Genomic DNA, 17,868 nt, shown 5'->3' with positions numbered 1-17,868 from the left:
CACACGTAGCCTGCCACACACGCTGCCCGAGAAGCTGCTATGAAGTTACACCATTAAAGTAAACAAAAACATTTATAGACGCATTATCCCAATTACTAGATAGGAACGTACTTTATATAGACACAGCCATGTCCATACAAGTAATTAATAATCATATGCTGTAATGTCTTTATATAACTATAACTGAACCGCTATAAACGTATTTGAAGGTACTTTCAGAGAAAAAAGGGCAAGAAATTCGAAAATCTACCAGTTTGAGAGGATAAAGTAGATCATGTTAACTTTGAGGGGAAAACTGAATCAGCATGGTCCTTTTTTAAGAAAAACAAAAAGTGAACTTCCTGTTTCGGGGTGGTCCACAGACTGTGGAGAAAGGGAGGGAGGAGGAGAAGGGGGTGCGCATTCCCGCATTGGCTGTGCAGCCAACTCCAGGGCGCTTTGCGGGACTCCATATCCGAACATGGGGTACAGTTTTATAACCGTTTGCGTAAAGTGACTTTTGAAGAAAAACGCTATGGAAAAGCGCTTCTGAATCAGGATAAAATCTCGGTTTCTGTGAAGAAGTCAGTCATCTCCATCCGAGTGCGTCTGCCAGAAAGTAGAGAGAAAGCGAGAGAAAGGAGGCTTTACTGGAAACTCAGACTTTCACAGTCCTTGGACCCACTGAGCTCTTCCAAGGACTGTGGGAATCAAGTCACAAAGTTTCATGCTGAATACTCCCGCATTAACCTGAGGTAAGCAACGGTGATGATTTATATTCGCGTTTGAAATCACAGCCGATTACTGTTAAATAACAAGCTATACGTTTATTCGTGTTTGGAAAGTTGTGCTTTATTGCTCGGTTTTATATGAATTACTTGCGTATTTTATGCAGGAGAAAGAAAACTTGCAAATGTGTTATTAAAGATAGTATAGTAAGTCTTCCGTGTATGTCCTCCCTGTATCTCTTCAGGTGATGGTGCGTGACTTTTTACGCATTGAGAGCACTGGCTTACATTAATTGGGCTACTTTACAAATCCTCTGCACCCTAAATTTCGGTAATTATGTAGAGTCATATTTCTACTCACCGACCATAAATTGTAGTGCTTCAGCCACTCTAATACGCCGGTTTTTGTGGACTCATTCAGTCTCATTCAGACTCATTCAGTCAGTGTAAACTAGCATCTAATGTTTTCTGTTCATGTGGAGGCATGGACCTTGGTCTTTTAAACTTTATAGCTCAGAAAAGGCAAGCTTGTCTGCCTTTATGCCTCCATGTCTTCAAGAAGTCCTTCTTGTGGGGGTCTGACTGCCAGCACATTTTAAAATCATCTGGCACAGATAAGGGTGGCAGGGCCACCCGAGAACAGCTGTTTCTTGTAACCTGAAATACTTGAGGTGCCAATATCTTTTCCAAATGTGAGTTTCTGTCAGGACACCCACAAAACAACAGCATCACTGAAAACTGTGTGAGGATTTAGGACTGAAAAAGCTGCTCTCTGAGAAAAGTTTGAGCAACTTTAGGGTCTTCTTGAAATGTTCTGGCCGTTTATTATTGCTTTAAAACCAAACGTCGGCCTTTCATTCTTTCATGCATTGAAGCAGTCCATAATCAATCTCTAATCTGAGAGAGATTACTGAATCTAACCTAATTATCTGCGTAAGAAGTGACTGTAGCTGTTAATGTGTAAAGATTAGGCTGCTGCTGTTCATGTAGTGGCCCTGCACTGAAGAGCGTCAACACTGGATTCAATAGAGGAGCCAAACACTTATTTATTCCAAAGTGACAGTGAGGAGTGCTAAGCACACAAACCTACAACTTTCCTTAACAGTATTTGCACAGACACACACACACTCACACTCACACTCACACTCACACTCACACACAGAGTATATTTGTAATTCACAAAGGGTATTTGGTAGGTATCCAAAACATGTAAGGAAAAGACAATACAGAGGATTTCTTTGGCAAGTTTAAAGTGATTTTGCAAATTGCAGATTGTGCATGAGCTACCAAACTATTGGTATCTTTCTTTCTTTTTTACATTGATTACAGTGGACAAGAGGTTAAAAAAAATGGTCAGAGGTCATGATATTTTATGAAAACTGTTGAAATTGTTAAAACTTGTAAGTGTAACTGTGACTTCATAAGTTTCCCTGTGTCGAGAACGAGCTTGTGTGAACTGGAAAACCAGTATGCAAGCACCTCAGACATTCAGTCAGTCGGAGAAAAGGGAACACAATCAAGTAAGATTTTTTGATGCAGTATGGATTCGGCTTTTTGAATATAATCCGTTACAGAGAGGCACTCTGTCCCTTCTCAAGGTTGAGACGGGGGAGAGTTTCGAGGGAGGAAAGTGCACTTGTCCACTGGGCACATGTGAAAAGCTCTGCAGGGGAGCTTCCTCACCCTCCCTGGTCTTTATCAAGTGTGTTAAGGCCAAAAGGCTCCTTAATGGGAATGCTCTTAAACAAATAGACCATACAGGAAGCAACTGCCCTCTTAGAGCTAGTCACAAGAGGGGAGTGATCTGGTTTATCACAGCCATATCAGAGCAGTGATAAGTCTATCAGGCTGAATACAGCTGAATTTAGTGAAATGGATTCCTTCTTCTTTGAGGCCAGTGAAAACAAAAGAAAGGTGGATTGTGAGTTTAATCTGTGCTTTTGATGTGTGCTAAGCCAAAAAAAAAAAGAGTAAAACAGAGGTAATTTGAAAAATGACAGTCATTAGTTAAATGCAGAATCTGGAAAGACTTCAACATGGACTCGTCATAGCTCCCTCTGACATTAATGATCTGGATGACAAGTTTAATTTTTGTGTTAGCACTATCGTTGGTCGTGTCACGTGACACACGTACCCAGAGGCAGGCAGCAACAAGTGGTGTGTTTTTGTCCAGATTCCATTTTGGTCCGCTCAGCAAGAAACATGCGTCACGTGATCCCTGCAATCCCCCCAACACACCTCCTCTTCCTCCCCAACACCCTCCTCCCACCTTCCAGAAAGAGGGAGGTTAGGGGGAGGGAGAGAGGGGGAGAAAGACCACCCTCACTGGGATCACAGCCCCTCAATCAGACCCTTTCACACCCTGTGAACCTGAAACAATCAGGGTTTAATAGCAGCTGTCTGTCTGTGCCGGCCCTGGCTAAAACCATGTAGGCTCACAGTGCAGAGCTGATCGGCTTCAGCCGCAGAGAGAAGAGGCCTGGGGATGCTCCAAAGGACACATAGGCAGAGACACACATACATACACACACACTCCTTTTCTGTCTTTATCCTCTGATAGTCTTCTCTCCCTTGATCTTCTAGCTTTCCTCCCATATTTCAAGGGACCTCAGCTTGCTGATGCCAGGGTCTGTTATTTGAAGGTTATTTTGGTTCATCGAATTGAGTTTGAGTTGTTTTCAAACTGCTGCAAAGCCTCATTCCCTTTGTCTGTGCGTTGTCATTCATTGACATGGACATTGTTCAGTGAGACCAGAGTGAATTGATTTTGGTCATGGTTGTTTTGGTTATTACTGAGCCAAACTTAATCCCATTGGAGCCATCTGAATGTCACAACAAGAAGCCACAACCATCATGTATGCAAATAGTCTGTATTCACTGTCAAAAACTGTTGCATGCAGTCAGATCACAATAATGATTTCATGAGATCTCTGCAGAGAACCTGTCTTCCTAGAAATTATGCTATGCGTGTGTGTGGGGTGGGAGGGCATTAAGTAGTGGGCTGACATAAGAGGGCAAGGGCATTAGACACTGGAATTGCATTAGCCATAGGGCACACATAACAGGAAAGCGAGATGTTGCATGGGAAGTATTCTGAAAATCATTGTTTGTCGTGGAGTTTTCCCACCCATTATGAGGCGTATCAGATAAATTGCTGCAGTGGAGATTAAAAAAATGATCTACAGAGACAGTCGGTTCAGAGCAACAGAAGAATGAGACAGAGGTCGGCTTTGTTTGATTTCATTATTTTAGTGGATGGATGATGGGGAATTTAAGCCACAGTGTTTCATTCCAAAAAGCTAGATACACACATATGACTTAACATTTCGTGCTAATGTTATTTGTTCTGGAAAAGGAGATTTCCATTTCCAACTTCACTCAATGTTCTGTCATAGTACAGAGCCAATAATGAATCAATTAATCAGTTGCTGGTTGCAGCCCTTATCTAATTTTAGAAATAAAAATGTTTCTGAGTTAGTTGTAAAGTTCATTAGCTTTTGCCTCATTAGAAATCAAGAACATGTAAAACTGGAAATGCCAACTAGCAGTTTTTTCATCTGAGGACACTTATTGTACCTCACTATAATTCTTGACTTGAAGTGATCAGAAGGAGGATTGACTACAATCATCCTATATTACCTCTTTATTTGCAGAGACAACATTATGTACAATGAAAATGCATGTCAACTCTGGTATAATTTGATAAAATTCAAAAGGAACTACCCTGATCACCTCTCCAGACCGAGGCTTCACAAAGCTCTAGGGGTCAGGGTCATGGCTGTGCCCAAGAATTGTGAGTTTTGGTAGTTTTAATGTGCTTTGGATGATTTCTGCAACTTTTAACACAAAGAAATTCTGGGCATCAAGGTCCCCACACCAGCAGAGGTTGGATCGCCAATGCAGCCTCTTAAACTAGCTATTTAGCAGTTACCTCTGTTATGTTGCTTTGGTGTAGTGAAAAAAAAACAAAAACAAATTGGTCTAACTCACTGCAACAATAATAGATGAGAAAGGTCAAGTCGCATGTGGCACAACAGGCAGCATGAAGAGAAATGTTGGTTGTATTTTACACTAAACATAGTGTTTTTGTGTTAGCCTGTGCCCGAGGGAATATGTGTATGTGTGTGATATAGATTTAATCATGCTGCTGACAGTAAAAGGCAGAGCTGGTCCCCTCCCCATCGACCCTCCTCCTTCTTTGAATGAGGGTGGCGGTTTTTGATTAATTTGTGTGTATGTGCGTGCGTGCGTGCGTGCGTGTGTGTGTGTGTGTGTGTGTGTGTGTGTGTGTAAAGCAGTAAGGCATGCTAACTGTTAACTATCGTCTCATGTGGTTGATATTAGAAATCAAACTAGTGCTAATAGGATCCAGGTGAGATTGTGAATAGCTTTCGTGTGCACAAACAACCCACACTGTTACTTACTCATTTCCCACTGTTACATTAGCTCGGTTTGTAGCAGTGGGCTTGTGGCCTGGATTTCTTTCAAAGATGTTGGTCGGCTGCAGATGATAAAAGCGAAACCTTAGTAGTGTCTGACGAGGAGGTAGAGAAACCTGGATCAGGCTTTAAAAAAAAAAGTCATTCGAACTGCTGCAGGTTTAAACTCGAGTTGAGTGAAGTCTGAAACTTCCAGCCAGCTGAATAGTTGATTTATTTGCAAGTGTGTGTGCGTGCGCATTCTTATGCATGCAGGTTAATTGACTTGGAAGTTTCTGTACCTGTGTATAAGTGTGTGTGTCTTTGGCAGTGTGTTTGTTTCAATGTGTGTGTTCTTAGCCACTGATGACTCATGGTATGCTGTCCTGTCGGCAGGCAGAAAGTGAAGAGGAGGCGGTGTTTATTATTTCACCAGGTTGCCATAGCCACAGTGAATTCGGGTGCTGCCATCAGTGTAATTACAACACGGTGTCTGACAGTCACTCTCCTCACTGCCTGTGTCTCTGTGGCGTCTAATTGGTAGATGTGACAGAGGAGAAAAAAAAACTGTCAGACTATTGTTTCCCGTATGCTGTGCAGAGAAGGGTCATCCCGAGAGTTTTGGTGTAATATGATGAGTTTCCCAACACAACACAACACAAAAGAGCAAAGAAACATCTGGGTGAATTACTGCTCCAGATTAAAAACTCTTCTCTCTTCTGCTTTTCTTCCCTGTCCAACAAAACTGCAATATTTCATTATAATTTTAGTCTGTAAAGAAGTTAGATTACTCCTACTTAGTAGTTTGTATGCAAGTCACTAAACTTCCAGCACCATTTTATGTGATAAGCTATTACAGTTTACTGCTGGAATAATTATTTACAACTTCCATAAAGTGAGAGAGAAAGAGAGGGAGACAGTGCGAAAGGAGCTTAGTTGAGAAAGAGTGCAAAGGCATATTCATGTTGCGTGTGTTTATGATGAGACTTCTGGACAACAACTCTGTTATCTGAGATGAGATAACATCCTAAGATTCTTGGGTTGGCAGATGTTCTTGGGCAACTCTGTGTTTCACATACCACACACTCTTATTAATCTATAAAGAAACACTGAAAAAATCACAATTAATCCTCTAGCTTTATTCAACATCTTTGCTGTGTTTAGATGCTCAGAGATACTGTAAGATGTAGCTGCACGTGTGGGCTGATAGCTGCACCAGTCAGCACTGTCACCGTCAGTGAGTGCCGCTGGGTATTTTACCTTTTTAGTAATGTAACTAAGCACTACCTTAGTTTGAGGAATATAAATGTGTTTTAACCTTATTTTTTCAGTTTATCAATATATGAAAACCTGCTTAATATATCAGTGTTAAAAATAAAGAACTGAACTGAACAAAATGTAGACAGAAAAATTTGATTTAGATCAGGAAGTATCCGGTCAAAGAAAGGGTCAACAAGATGAAGAATTTGTCCACACATTTGATCTCAGCTTTGGATGTCAGTTAGTTGTTGCCACTCAGTGTTACTGACACATTTCAGCAGCTCTCAAAAAGTATTGAGTCTTCATATCCAGCCTTAGTATGCAACTGGCTTAATGGCAGCTCAATGACCATGTAAAGACATGGTGAAGGTCAAAAAGAGCAATCGCAAAACGTGGCAAAAGTACATAAACTCTGCATAAGATCTGTGTAAAGGCTTCCATTTCTGAAAAGTGAGCACATGGAGTTTATGTGCATTTACCCTAAACTGCACCCAACTTACAAACCTAAATTTTAAACAATGGATGACCCAAACCACATTGGTATTGTTGCTTCATACTGTATATTTATGAAAAGGGAACAGTGTGGTCAGTCTTCCAGACCCACAAAGAAAGATGAAATTTCTTTCTTTGCTTGTTTTCTGCTCCTCTTTTTGTGAGTTCTCTTCCATATGTGTTCAGGTCTCTATAAATCTCCCTTCCTTCCTCTCTTTTAGCTTTCTCATTCTTTCTCCTGTCGCTCTTCCCCTGCTGCTCAGCCTCTTGCGTCTTTTTCTATTCTTGTTTCCTTGCTCTGTAAGTAAGTGACAGTTGTGAGACGCTACAGTGGCTTGCTGATGCCACGTTAACCAGATCAGATGCCATAACAGGAAGTCAGTCCACATGCATGGACGTAGCACAGTGACACACGCACATGACTTACTACCACTGCAAGCCAAATGCAGGCCGAGCCGTCACTGATACACTGACATGAATCTGCTGTGGGTCAAAGGTAACGGCACCCTCAGTCAAACAGCTTCATACTTACTACATTCAGTCTGCAGAGAGGTTTGATCAGGCTCTGTACGGGAAGCCTCAGACTCTTGCTGGTGATTCAGAGAAAACTCTGCACCTTCATTTTAATTTAAGTTACATCTGTTGATTTTTTCCCCCCCCGCAAAAACAGAATGATAAATCCTCTTTTAAAGAGAAGCATCTGCAACCAAACCAAACCCATTTAGACGGAAGAGCTCTACAGCACATGATTAACAAAAGCGATGCGGTGTGCTTGTTTTGTCGGTTTTGTGATAGCCTAAACTGAAGCGAAATAACTGGATGTTTTCTTCTGTAGCATCAAATATTGTTTACAGTCATGTTCCCTGCGGTCCACTGCCATAAAACGTAAATGGAATCTAGCGTTCTTCTTTGTGTTGAAGTTGTCATTGAGAAAATAATTCCTTTCAGGAAACAACAAACTATTGGAAGGTTGTGTTTTGTGAGATGTAATTAACTTTGTTTCAACAAAGCTTTGCTGTTGTCTTCTTTACGGTAGAGGGGAAGAACTGTCCTTTATGAACACTGTACAGTAACACAGAAAAATACAGTTTCAGTGCATTTGCTTTATATTTAGCGAACTTAATTAAGCTGTTAGAAAAATAATATTATTGGCACACTATGAGAAAGAACTTTCCATTTTCATTAACAGTGGAATTTGTTGGACAGGAAAGAAGGGCAAAAGAGAGTAAAGGGTGAACGAGAGAAACATTTCATAGTGAATGTGGAGGAGTGAGTAATAGAGAGAGAGAGAGAGAGAGAGAGAGAGATGCAGATTGTTTTAAATCCGCAGCGAGTCAGGCTCTCAAATTTATGCCCATGGGCTGCTTCTTGGGTGGGCTGCAGGGAGGGCGGTGCGCTAGCTGGAGCAGGGGAAAGTTGCCGACTCCAGACTGCTCGCCTTGCTCTGAAGCTTGGCTTTTCCTGCTGGAACACATTTACAACTCAACCGTCCTGACTGGCTGACTGACTGCCTGGCCCTGCCCTGCCTGACTGAACTACACTTATTGAGCAACCTCGGTGTGGTTGTGTTAGATAGTATTTCTCATTTTAATAACGCCTTTCTTGTTTTTATCACTGGAACGTCGCTTGAAGCCACAACATAACTGGTTTGAGCACACAGACGTTTTCATAAGCGTGAAATTATTGTGGTCTTTTGCAGTTTCTGTTCTTTTTCAAAAATGACACTTTTTATCAAGTTGGAAAAAAAAAACTTCAAGCTTAAACAGATTTCCTCCAAGAAGTAGTTTGAACTCGAGAAACGAGAGAGACAATTCACGTCTCAACCCAAGAACTTGGATCAGATAAGGCATAATTCTTGCTCCTCTGTATTTCGTGCCAGCAATGACTGTTTGTTTTGCTCAGCATGAGAAAGATCCGGGCCCACATCTAGCCTTCGAATAGATTCCCTGATGTTTAGGATGAAGGAGAGTAGCTCACTCAACAACCAGCTATCAAGCCCTGTTTTTCACAGTGGAGATTGGGCACGGGATATAAGCTGCTCATAGTTTAGAGGCCCAGTGGTGTTAGCTTAGTGTCGCATTAATTATTAAAAAGAATCCTCTTCCTTCCTCTTCCTTTTTACAATGAAGTGTAACAGATTGTTGAATGTTGAAGCTCTCTGACCTGGTGCAACAAAGTCTTGCAATTCATTCGCCTTGTTTTATCAAACAATATGCATCAGTTTGGGTTCTTCCTCACGTTGTGTCCTACTTACTTTCAGGCTGCTGAAAGGCCTGTTTAGTGTAGACTTTTCTCTAACTTTTGAGAACAAGGAGGTTTTCCCTGCCTCAGTTAGAGCACAGGAATGAATACACAGCGAGGGATGACATAAGCAGCATGTAAATCAGCTTGCAGCAGAGCAATAATCTAAACTTCAAATTTAGAGGCTGGTTGGTTGGTTCACCATGATAATGTGCTGACACATACCCACACACACACACATGTCCGTGCATGCATACACACTACAACAATAAGAGGCCAGAGGAAAGTAAACAAGTAGTTGCATTAGTATGAACAGGGGTCATTTATCTTCAGATTTTAAATTGTAGCAATGCTTTAATCACCATCAAAAAATGTGTATCTTTAAAAAAAACAAAGTAAAACACATTCTCCATGAAGTTTAAACAAACAAACAAACAAAAAAAACCCTTTGCCTTTGAAATGAAAAGAAATGCATGTGGGTGTGCTTCTTCTTCCCACAGTCTCGGCTCATTCCAGCCTGTGTGTCTGGCTGCTTTGCGAGCTAATTCGCTCTGAAGGTATTATGGTTATTGGAAGGCTTGTAAACCATTAAGTCTTTATTTACAAGAGAAAGAAAAGAGGGTCTGGGTAACTGCGTGGGGGCGAGTTAGGTCTTGGTACAGGCGCTGACCCCACTGTAAGTGATCACAACAACTGAAGTTCTTGACTGGCAGGAGCACGGGCCATCTGGTCCTATTTGCAGAAAACTGCAGACCACTCCTCAATTACATAATTGTGCCCATTAATTACATGAAGAGGGCCTTCATTTCCTGGTAGGCAATAGCTAACAAAAAAAGAGCCAGTAAAGAACTACTCTAAGACACACATGATTATAGTGTGTGTGGTGAAACATGAAGCATGGCCTCCCATGTATAGGAGCAGCCCAAGGTTAAAAAGCCACGTAGTATATTGTATTTCCAGGGTTATGTAGAGGAGAGTGTGTGTAACTGTCCACTGAACTTACGTAAATCTACATCTTAAGTTAGAGTAGAATAGAGTAGAGTAGAAAATCTACATCAAGTTAGAGTAGAGTTTCAGAGTAAAACAGGAGTGAAGTGACACGGCAGCACAGCTGGTATTAAACACTGCTCTTGATGTTAAAATCTTATGGACAGTTTGTTGTTTCTTCAGCATCAGTAGCTTCTGTTTTTGGCCACACACAAAGATCCCTGCAGGTCATTTCTCCAGGAGGGGATCAGGAGAAACGGCTCACCTACGTGTTGTGACTGGATGGACGCAGGTGTGATGGCTGTGGTAGGTTTCACACCGTGGCCATTCTGCTGAGGAGAGCTTCTGTTTGAGTGGAATGTATGGTTACCACAGACTTTCAGCATGATTGGACAGAATATAAATATTGATTGAAAAATGTCCATTGGCCTTTTATAACTGGATAGTGCCTCTGTTCGGTCACCAAACCAAAAATCAAATCTTTGTTTTTTTTTAAATTTTGTATAATATCACCAAATCCTCACGTTTGAGAAGCTAGAAGCAACAAACATTTGGTGTTGTTTAAAAAAAAAAAAAAGAAAAAGATGAAATGATTATTCCATTATTGTAATCGTCAGTTAATTTCCCTGTCCATTGTCCTCCGTCAAATAATCCACTAATTGTTACAGCTCTACAAAATTCACACTCTTCTAAACAATATTCTACTTATACTTAGCTGTGGATGCAAAATGATGCAATTTTGGATGCAAAACGCCAATTAGATGTGTGGTTCCCATGCCGTGAACTGACCTGCTGCTGCACTCGGCATGAAACAAATGTTGGAATGACAATGCGGCTGTCGCAGCTGTTGTTTTTTCAGGTCCGGAGCTGTTGTCCTCTCCTCCTCCTCCTCCTCCTCCTGCTGTACTTCTTTCTCCTGATGCTCCTCTTGTCCTCATCACTGTCTTTATGCCGTGGTGGATAGGGGGTTGTTGGGGGGGCATGTGGGACAGGAGCTCAGACACTTATGCACCTGCTAGCAGAAGTTTGGGGAAAGCGTGAGACAACGGAAGAGTAACTGGTGGGGGAGAGACACTGTCTTTCTGTGAGTGTCGGGAAGAGACAGAGCCAGGGCAGGGTACAGTGAAAGGAAGAGGCTGTGAGACTGAGCCTCTTGGTCTTTAGACTGCAGGGAGGATCGAGGTCCCATGCTGGGCATTTATGCCGGGTTTATGGGACCAGACTCAGCTGAATACACAGAAGGTCAACAGGGATCCACGCTCACTTTTCTTTTCACACAGAGTACAACGCTGCGTGTTCGCACTGTAATAGACTGGCGACCTGTGCAGAGTGGTTCCCTGCCTTTCGCCCAGTGCATGCTGGGAGAAGCTCCACTGCTTCATCCCAGACCCTGACAAAAGTGGAGAATGTAAGGATCAATGGATGAAAAACCCTGTCAGGGTGCATAGTGCTTTCTTTACTCAGTGTTTTATCAGTCTGCTGATAAATGTATGTTTGATGTGCTTTAAGGCACATTGCTGTGGGGTAAATTAAATTAAATATTAATAAGTAAAAAATATTATATGTGAGGTACACAATTACACGAGTTAATAGAAATATCTGAGAATATCTCAGTGTTTCCACTGACACAAAAATCATACAGTCCCTAATCTGATGAGTCTGCAGCAGGTTGTGATTTGTTGGACTTTCCCGACTGCTGATTATTTCCCCAGCAGTTAAACCCCCTTGTCCATCACTCTGTTCCCGTTGTTTCTCCTCAGGACAGGACAGTTGTTCTGCTGTGGCGCATTTATTACCCTTATTAGCTGGCACCTGTAGTCCATTAAAAGCCCTGGTGTGCTGACAGCCTGACGGATACGTACTGTCTTTGAGTTCTCAGTGTGGTGAGAGCAGCACTTGGGATATGAACGGAAATTTGTTTTGCTGTAGAGAACAATCGTTGGATGTTCAAAGTTTCAAACACTGAAACCCACAGGATCCCATTCAAAGGAGTTATTTATCGACTCGTCTTCTCGCGCAGCTGTGGAGCAGAAATGTGGTGAGCACTTGTGCGTTCAGTGCGTGTCAGTGTGAATGTTAAGTGTTGTGTGCATGTGCTTGGGCGTACAGTGGGCGAAGGGTCCCAGATGTGGAAGTTGAGCAAGGAAGGAAGTTGTTGGTGATTAGCTGAACTTTTGGGTCCTTTGTTATGCTCGTTTATGTCAGGTGCTGTGATTGGAGTGTTGAACTTTGTATGAAGTATTTTAATTAATAGCCTTTTAACGTTTCTGAACAGAAGCCACTGTGGCCTCAAATGACTACGCCTAGGTAATGGCAAATGTAACAGTAGCACAAGAAGAGGAGAGTCAGCAAACTCCCTCGGAAATATCAGTGACATGTCAAAATCTACATGTTTTGTACGGCAGTTTCATTTTTGTCTTAATGAGAACTGGTCACTAACACAGCTAATTCCACAAGAAACGTATCAGAAATATATAGTGAGGAGCTAATACAATACCATATAGCAGAGCATGATGCAATAACAGTTCTTTGTCATTTGCTGTTTTGGCTTTAGAATGATGTTCATAGCTCTTGTTCGTACCCTGGAGTTTTATCATTAAACGGCTGAAAGAGCCGTTAGAGAGGAGTTAAGGAATCACAAAAGTACAACTTTTGTCAATCTTTGTGAATATATTTAGCTAAATTAAAATCTAGACAGTAATTTAACAGGAAACGATTTCAAAAACATTTTTTCATAATTTATTTTGTTATACTATGTACCTGAACTATTTCTTGGCTGGTCACAGGTCACCTGGCCATCGGTTCTTTCCAAGAAATAATTTGGCACATAAAACTATTACTACTATCATTTTTACACTTCAGATTTTGTACAGATCAAACTAACAGGATGCAACATGTTAATTAGTGATGGTAGGTGGATTTTATTACTGCTAAACAGAGCCAGGCTAGCTGCTCCCACCCTGGTACCAGTCTTTGTGCTAAACTAAATTAGCCGACTGGTGGCTACTGGTGCTAACTTCATATATACATTAGAGACGTGAGAGTGGCATCAGTGTTCTCATGTCAAAATGACAAACTGGTCCTCTCACTGCAATATTACTTAGAATCTAAGGTTGGACCTCTATGAAAACTGGAGTTTAGACTAGAAAAAGACATTGCGTTCCATTGTCCATTAGGAGTTCATTGGTTTTTAGATGACACAGATGTTGACAGAGCACACAGTAAAGTTGGTAAAAAGCTGTGACATTGTAGAATGAGTCGAGGTACACAATCAAATTATCACAAAAGTTTTCCTCCTAAACCTGCTGGAGTGCCTTAATAGGTCAGTGTTTCCTCCTTTCTCTCAAATCGTCTTGACTCTTTTTTTCAGAGTGATGTGGGGTTGTAAGAGGAGCAAAATAAAGTAATGACAGCTGGGTCCTGATTGTTCAACTGACCGCCCACATCTCATGTGTGCCAGCGATGTTAACGTATGACTGACGTGTCAGATGCCTGTCTCAACCATTTTATGCACATCTATTTCTTATAATCAACAATGAAGTAACATGAGTAGCACTGGCAAATCAGTGTTACAACAATATAATTACAAAAGAAAATGTTCCAGATGATGTTCTTGCCCCCCCCCCCCCCCCCCCCCCCCACTCCCGACCCCAATCTTGTGTGTCCCAGCTCACACTCTACCTTCCTGTGGGATAGAGCCGAGCCTCGGGGCAGAGGGATGTCTGCTTGCAACCAACAAGCTCTGTCACACATGCTCCAGCTTGTCAGACCGAGTTTGTCTGAAGGTGATTGGATGTCAGAGTGAGTGTATGCATGTAAGTGCCTATACATCTGTGAGTATCCTGGTTGTCTTCCTGTGCAAGTGTGTGTGTGTTTAGATGTTCAGAGATATGAGTATTTTTTCTCTGTGGGTGGAGGTGGCTGTCTAGGACATGCTGAAAAATCCAATTAGTAGGAGTTCACTGCAGCCCAGGTTCATCTTAGGTTACCTAAACACAACTTTGTCTTGGTGACTTTTATCTCTGGGACGGCAGTGGAAAACCTTTGAAATGTAACTCTGTAAAACATTTACTGTCTCACGTTGCGAAGGAAAATAAATAGTATGTACACATGATATAGTCACATCACCAGTGCTGTTCATTATAACTGCTAATTCACATCACTGAGGTAAACACAGGAAAAGTGTTTGTGTGCTCACAAAACCTCCTCTCATGAGACAGCAGATCGCAGGTTAGAGTGGTCAAAGTAGCAGTTTCTAATTGAAATCTCATGAGCTTAGCACATGAGTCTATGACTTGCCAAATTATTTGCATGCATCAAATAATATTTACTAGGGTTTTTGCTTTTAAAAAGATTTGAGAAATAATGAGTTATCAAAATGGCTGTCTCCACTCAATATTTATATTAAATAATATAAAATATTTTTAGTTTTCATCTTTTGTGAGAGTGAACCTGATGGTGATGATAAATCTATTTCGTTCGAAGGAATTAATGTGATGTTTTGGTTGAAAACAAGTCATCACATTAACAAATGTCCTCAATCATAGTTAGTGCCCTCTGTTTTTTTTTTTTTTAAACTCAGGAAAACTAATTCAGTGGTTTTTTCTTGAGACCAAGCTGTTCAGTTCTATAATTTCACACAGTCAGGACTGGCATGTTTTTGTGGTTCCACATCATGCCTGATCACTCACAGGCAGCTTGTTAGGAGACAGTCTGCGGTGTAAAAACATCAATGGGGTCTGTGTGTATTTTTTGTGTGTAAGCAAAGCTGCGTGTCTTTACGTTTCTACACATACAGTGGCTTGCTTTACCTCAGTACTTCTTCCCTTGCTGGTTGGCCATTAGAGCAGACTGGTGGTGTGTCTGAGGTGTGTGGCTTACCACCATGTCATTGCCTGGAGGGCTCTTGCTGTCTGTTGTCACCTATGCACACAGACACGTTATGTTCCCCTTCTCTGGTTGATCATTTATTGTCATTTTCTCTTGCCTCCTGTCAGAACAGCATGCACCATCTAATAACTACAGGGGTCAACCATATAAAACTATGTCTATTCTTGACTGACTGAGTAACTGTGTGTTGCCACTTTTCTGTGGAGTTTGATTTTTTTTTTTTCCTGCGACCAAATGACTAAAACTTGGTCGACTAAGTCTCTTCTCATGGAATAACGTTTGTTCAACTAGCAGACATACATTCACACACTCACCTTTCCTAACACAAACTCTAATACACCCTCAGGTCAACAAGGGAGTTGTTTTAACCTCAGCCAAGTGGGGTTTGGAAGCTGGGGGGGAAGTGAAATTAGCAAGTAGAAGATAATTCACTGGTCTATCCCTCCTCTCCTCTTTCCTCTCCTCTCCTCTCAGTAAACACACTGAAGAGCAAACGTTTTTAACTTGGAGTGTTAGCGCCAGAGCTCTTCTGCTAACTGACCCGGGGCTCTGAAGAGCTGCACATAACAGGCGCCCACATTGGCTTTTGTGTGCAGGAGGGTCTTTACATAACCCACATAACCAAGTACATTGTCTAGCAACCAGCCAGCTACTGAAGGGCCTTGTAAATGGAGGAGGGGGTCTGCTTGAGTGGAGGCCAGTAGCCGGGTTGAGAGGCTAGTGGAGCTAAGCTAAGTCATGACTGAAGGCTAGTTTGTTGGCCTGATAATGCCCTAAGGATACTGATGCAATGAGCTCTCTGAGGAAGAGAGTGGCAAGCTTTGTTGGAGAGTCAGTTTTAGTTTTAATACCATATTCAAAGATAATCAGGCCTGTTTAAATATTAAGAATTTCATTTAGTAAAGGCATCTTAAAAGCCCGATTTAAAAAAAAAAAAACTAACTCTTTTTACAAAATTGTCACATTTGCCAATGTAAATCATTTCTTAGTTACCTAACGCCCCTCACTATACTCCTTACTCCACTGCTCCACAAAGCCCAGCCTTCTTCACCCTGTTTCCAGTCTTTGGGTCTGAGCCAGAATTTCCCTGGAGCTGCCCAGGATGTTGAGGTATATTTTTCCTCCTCCTCGCTCCTAGCGATTAGTTTTCTCAAGATGTTTTTTTTTTTTGGCAGAAGAGAAATGTTTGCATGTCTCTGTCATTGCACCGTCCAGATCACACCCAAAAGGCTTAAAGAACTAAAGTACTGTCAGTAGTCATTTTTTGAACATTTTAATGGTGCATCTTGTTGTCCAGAAGGAAAATACCTGAATTATGCTTATTATCATACAATATTCATGTCTTAGTTCATGTTTTAGCAGGCGAGATTCGACACTGAAGCAGTATTATGTAAAGTCTTTACTACAGTGCTGATTAACATCCGTTATCCAGGTGTTTCGTTGTCAAAAACTTCTTTAGCTCTGAGGAAACTTGAATTTGACTAACACCAATTGTCCTCAAACAGCTGCAGCAGTCATTTGAGTGGCAGCACAACAGGCTCTCGCTGGTAACTGTGATTCTGACACAGAGACTCATTATCAGCTCCACACTTCACCTTAGATCAGATGATAATGACCCATTTATCACCGACACTTGATGCCTCTGCCATTCTTAACAGCTCCCTGCCAGGACAGAGGAAGCTTTTACTACTGTTCCTGAGATGTTGCTATTGTCTTCCAATACACAAAGACAAGGTGTCCTGATGGCCCCTGATGGCCCCTGCGTGAGTCCCCGGATGGCCCCTAGCTGCACCACGGAGAGTTTTCTCGCTATTGTCACCCGGCTGCAATCACAGGGCACAGTCAGAGTATCGAGGCAGGGGGAGGTGGTTGTGGGTTGTATGGGTGCTTTGAAAAGATGTGTGAAATAGGAGTATGGGTATTAAGGGTCTTGGCTCAGTCGGGGGTCTATTGTGCTGAAGGCTGAGCCCCCTACTGGCATCCATGATCTCCTCCATTGACAGAGAAGCTCTTCTCCACTCCCTGTGTGTGTGTTTTTTGTCAACCTCTTACTCACTACTCTCTCTCTCCCTTTCTCTCCCTCTCTCACACCCAGTGTCTCTTTACCTCCCCTTTTCAGCTCTCTTTTTGCTTTGAGTCACAGTCAAGGAATCTGGAGAGTCCTCCTCTGTCCTGTTTGACTTAGCTGGATGTAAATCATTCAGCGTTTAGTGGCAGTGAATGGCGATAATGAGTGGTCACTATACCTGCGTTTCACCATCAACTGCTATTTTATGTATGTTACTGTTATCAGAATCGTAATTCTACCACATTCAGTTATATTTTATACAGTTGTATGCTTCCAACTTTGTGACAGCAGTAGTAAGAAAAAACATTCTTGTTTCTCCTTGACACTTTCCCTTGCACAAAGCAAGGTCCATTTAGAAATGTTTTTCAGAATTTGCTGTGGAAGACCTTGACTAACCTCAACCCAATCCAGCACCTTTGGGATGAATCTGAAGCCAAGTGCAAACCAGGTCTTACCACCCAACATAAGTGTTTGACTTCAGTGATGCTCTTTTGGTCGAACAGTACAAAATCTCTGCAGCCCGGTTCCACAATCTTGTTCCAAGTCTTCCCAGAAGAATGGAGGCTTCTATGGAAGCATGTTAACACCTATGGCTTTGTGCTTTAGCTTACATACTCTATCTGTTTCTTTAGCTTTTATTTCCCTTTGCATAGACATAAGGTAAATTATTCTCTTTCTAACTTATCTTTTCTCTCTGTCCCCCCACAGTGTGCTCTGGGTGATTCGGACACAGGTTGAGAGCGTGTTTCGGACAGATTGTGAATGTGTGTGTACATACACCTATTTGCACAGTGTTATCCAGCTT

The 17,868-nt window shown here is 41.8% G+C and overlaps 1 protein-coding gene across 1 annotated transcript in view; it reads left to right on the top strand.

The window, feature by feature from the left end:
- The first annotated feature begins 427 nt into the window (after positions 1 to 427).
- Positions 428 to 17,868, top strand: part of gli1 (GLI family zinc finger 1) — a 49,587-nt gene continuing 32,146 nt past the window's right edge. Inside the window, exon 1 of the mRNA XM_041034553.1 lies at positions 428 to 734. The gene's annotated coding sequence lies outside the window, so the exon portion shown is untranslated. The remainder of the gene's footprint in view (positions 735 to 17,868) is intronic.

This window comes from Toxotes jaculatrix, chromosome 3, assembly GCF_017976425.1.
Source record: "Toxotes jaculatrix isolate fToxJac2 chromosome 3, fToxJac2.pri, whole genome shotgun sequence".
NCBI lineage: Eukaryota > Metazoa > Chordata > Actinopteri > Toxotidae > Toxotes > Toxotes jaculatrix.
The sequence above is the reverse complement of the archived record's forward strand: the minus strand, read 5'-3'. Positions and strand labels throughout refer to the sequence as shown.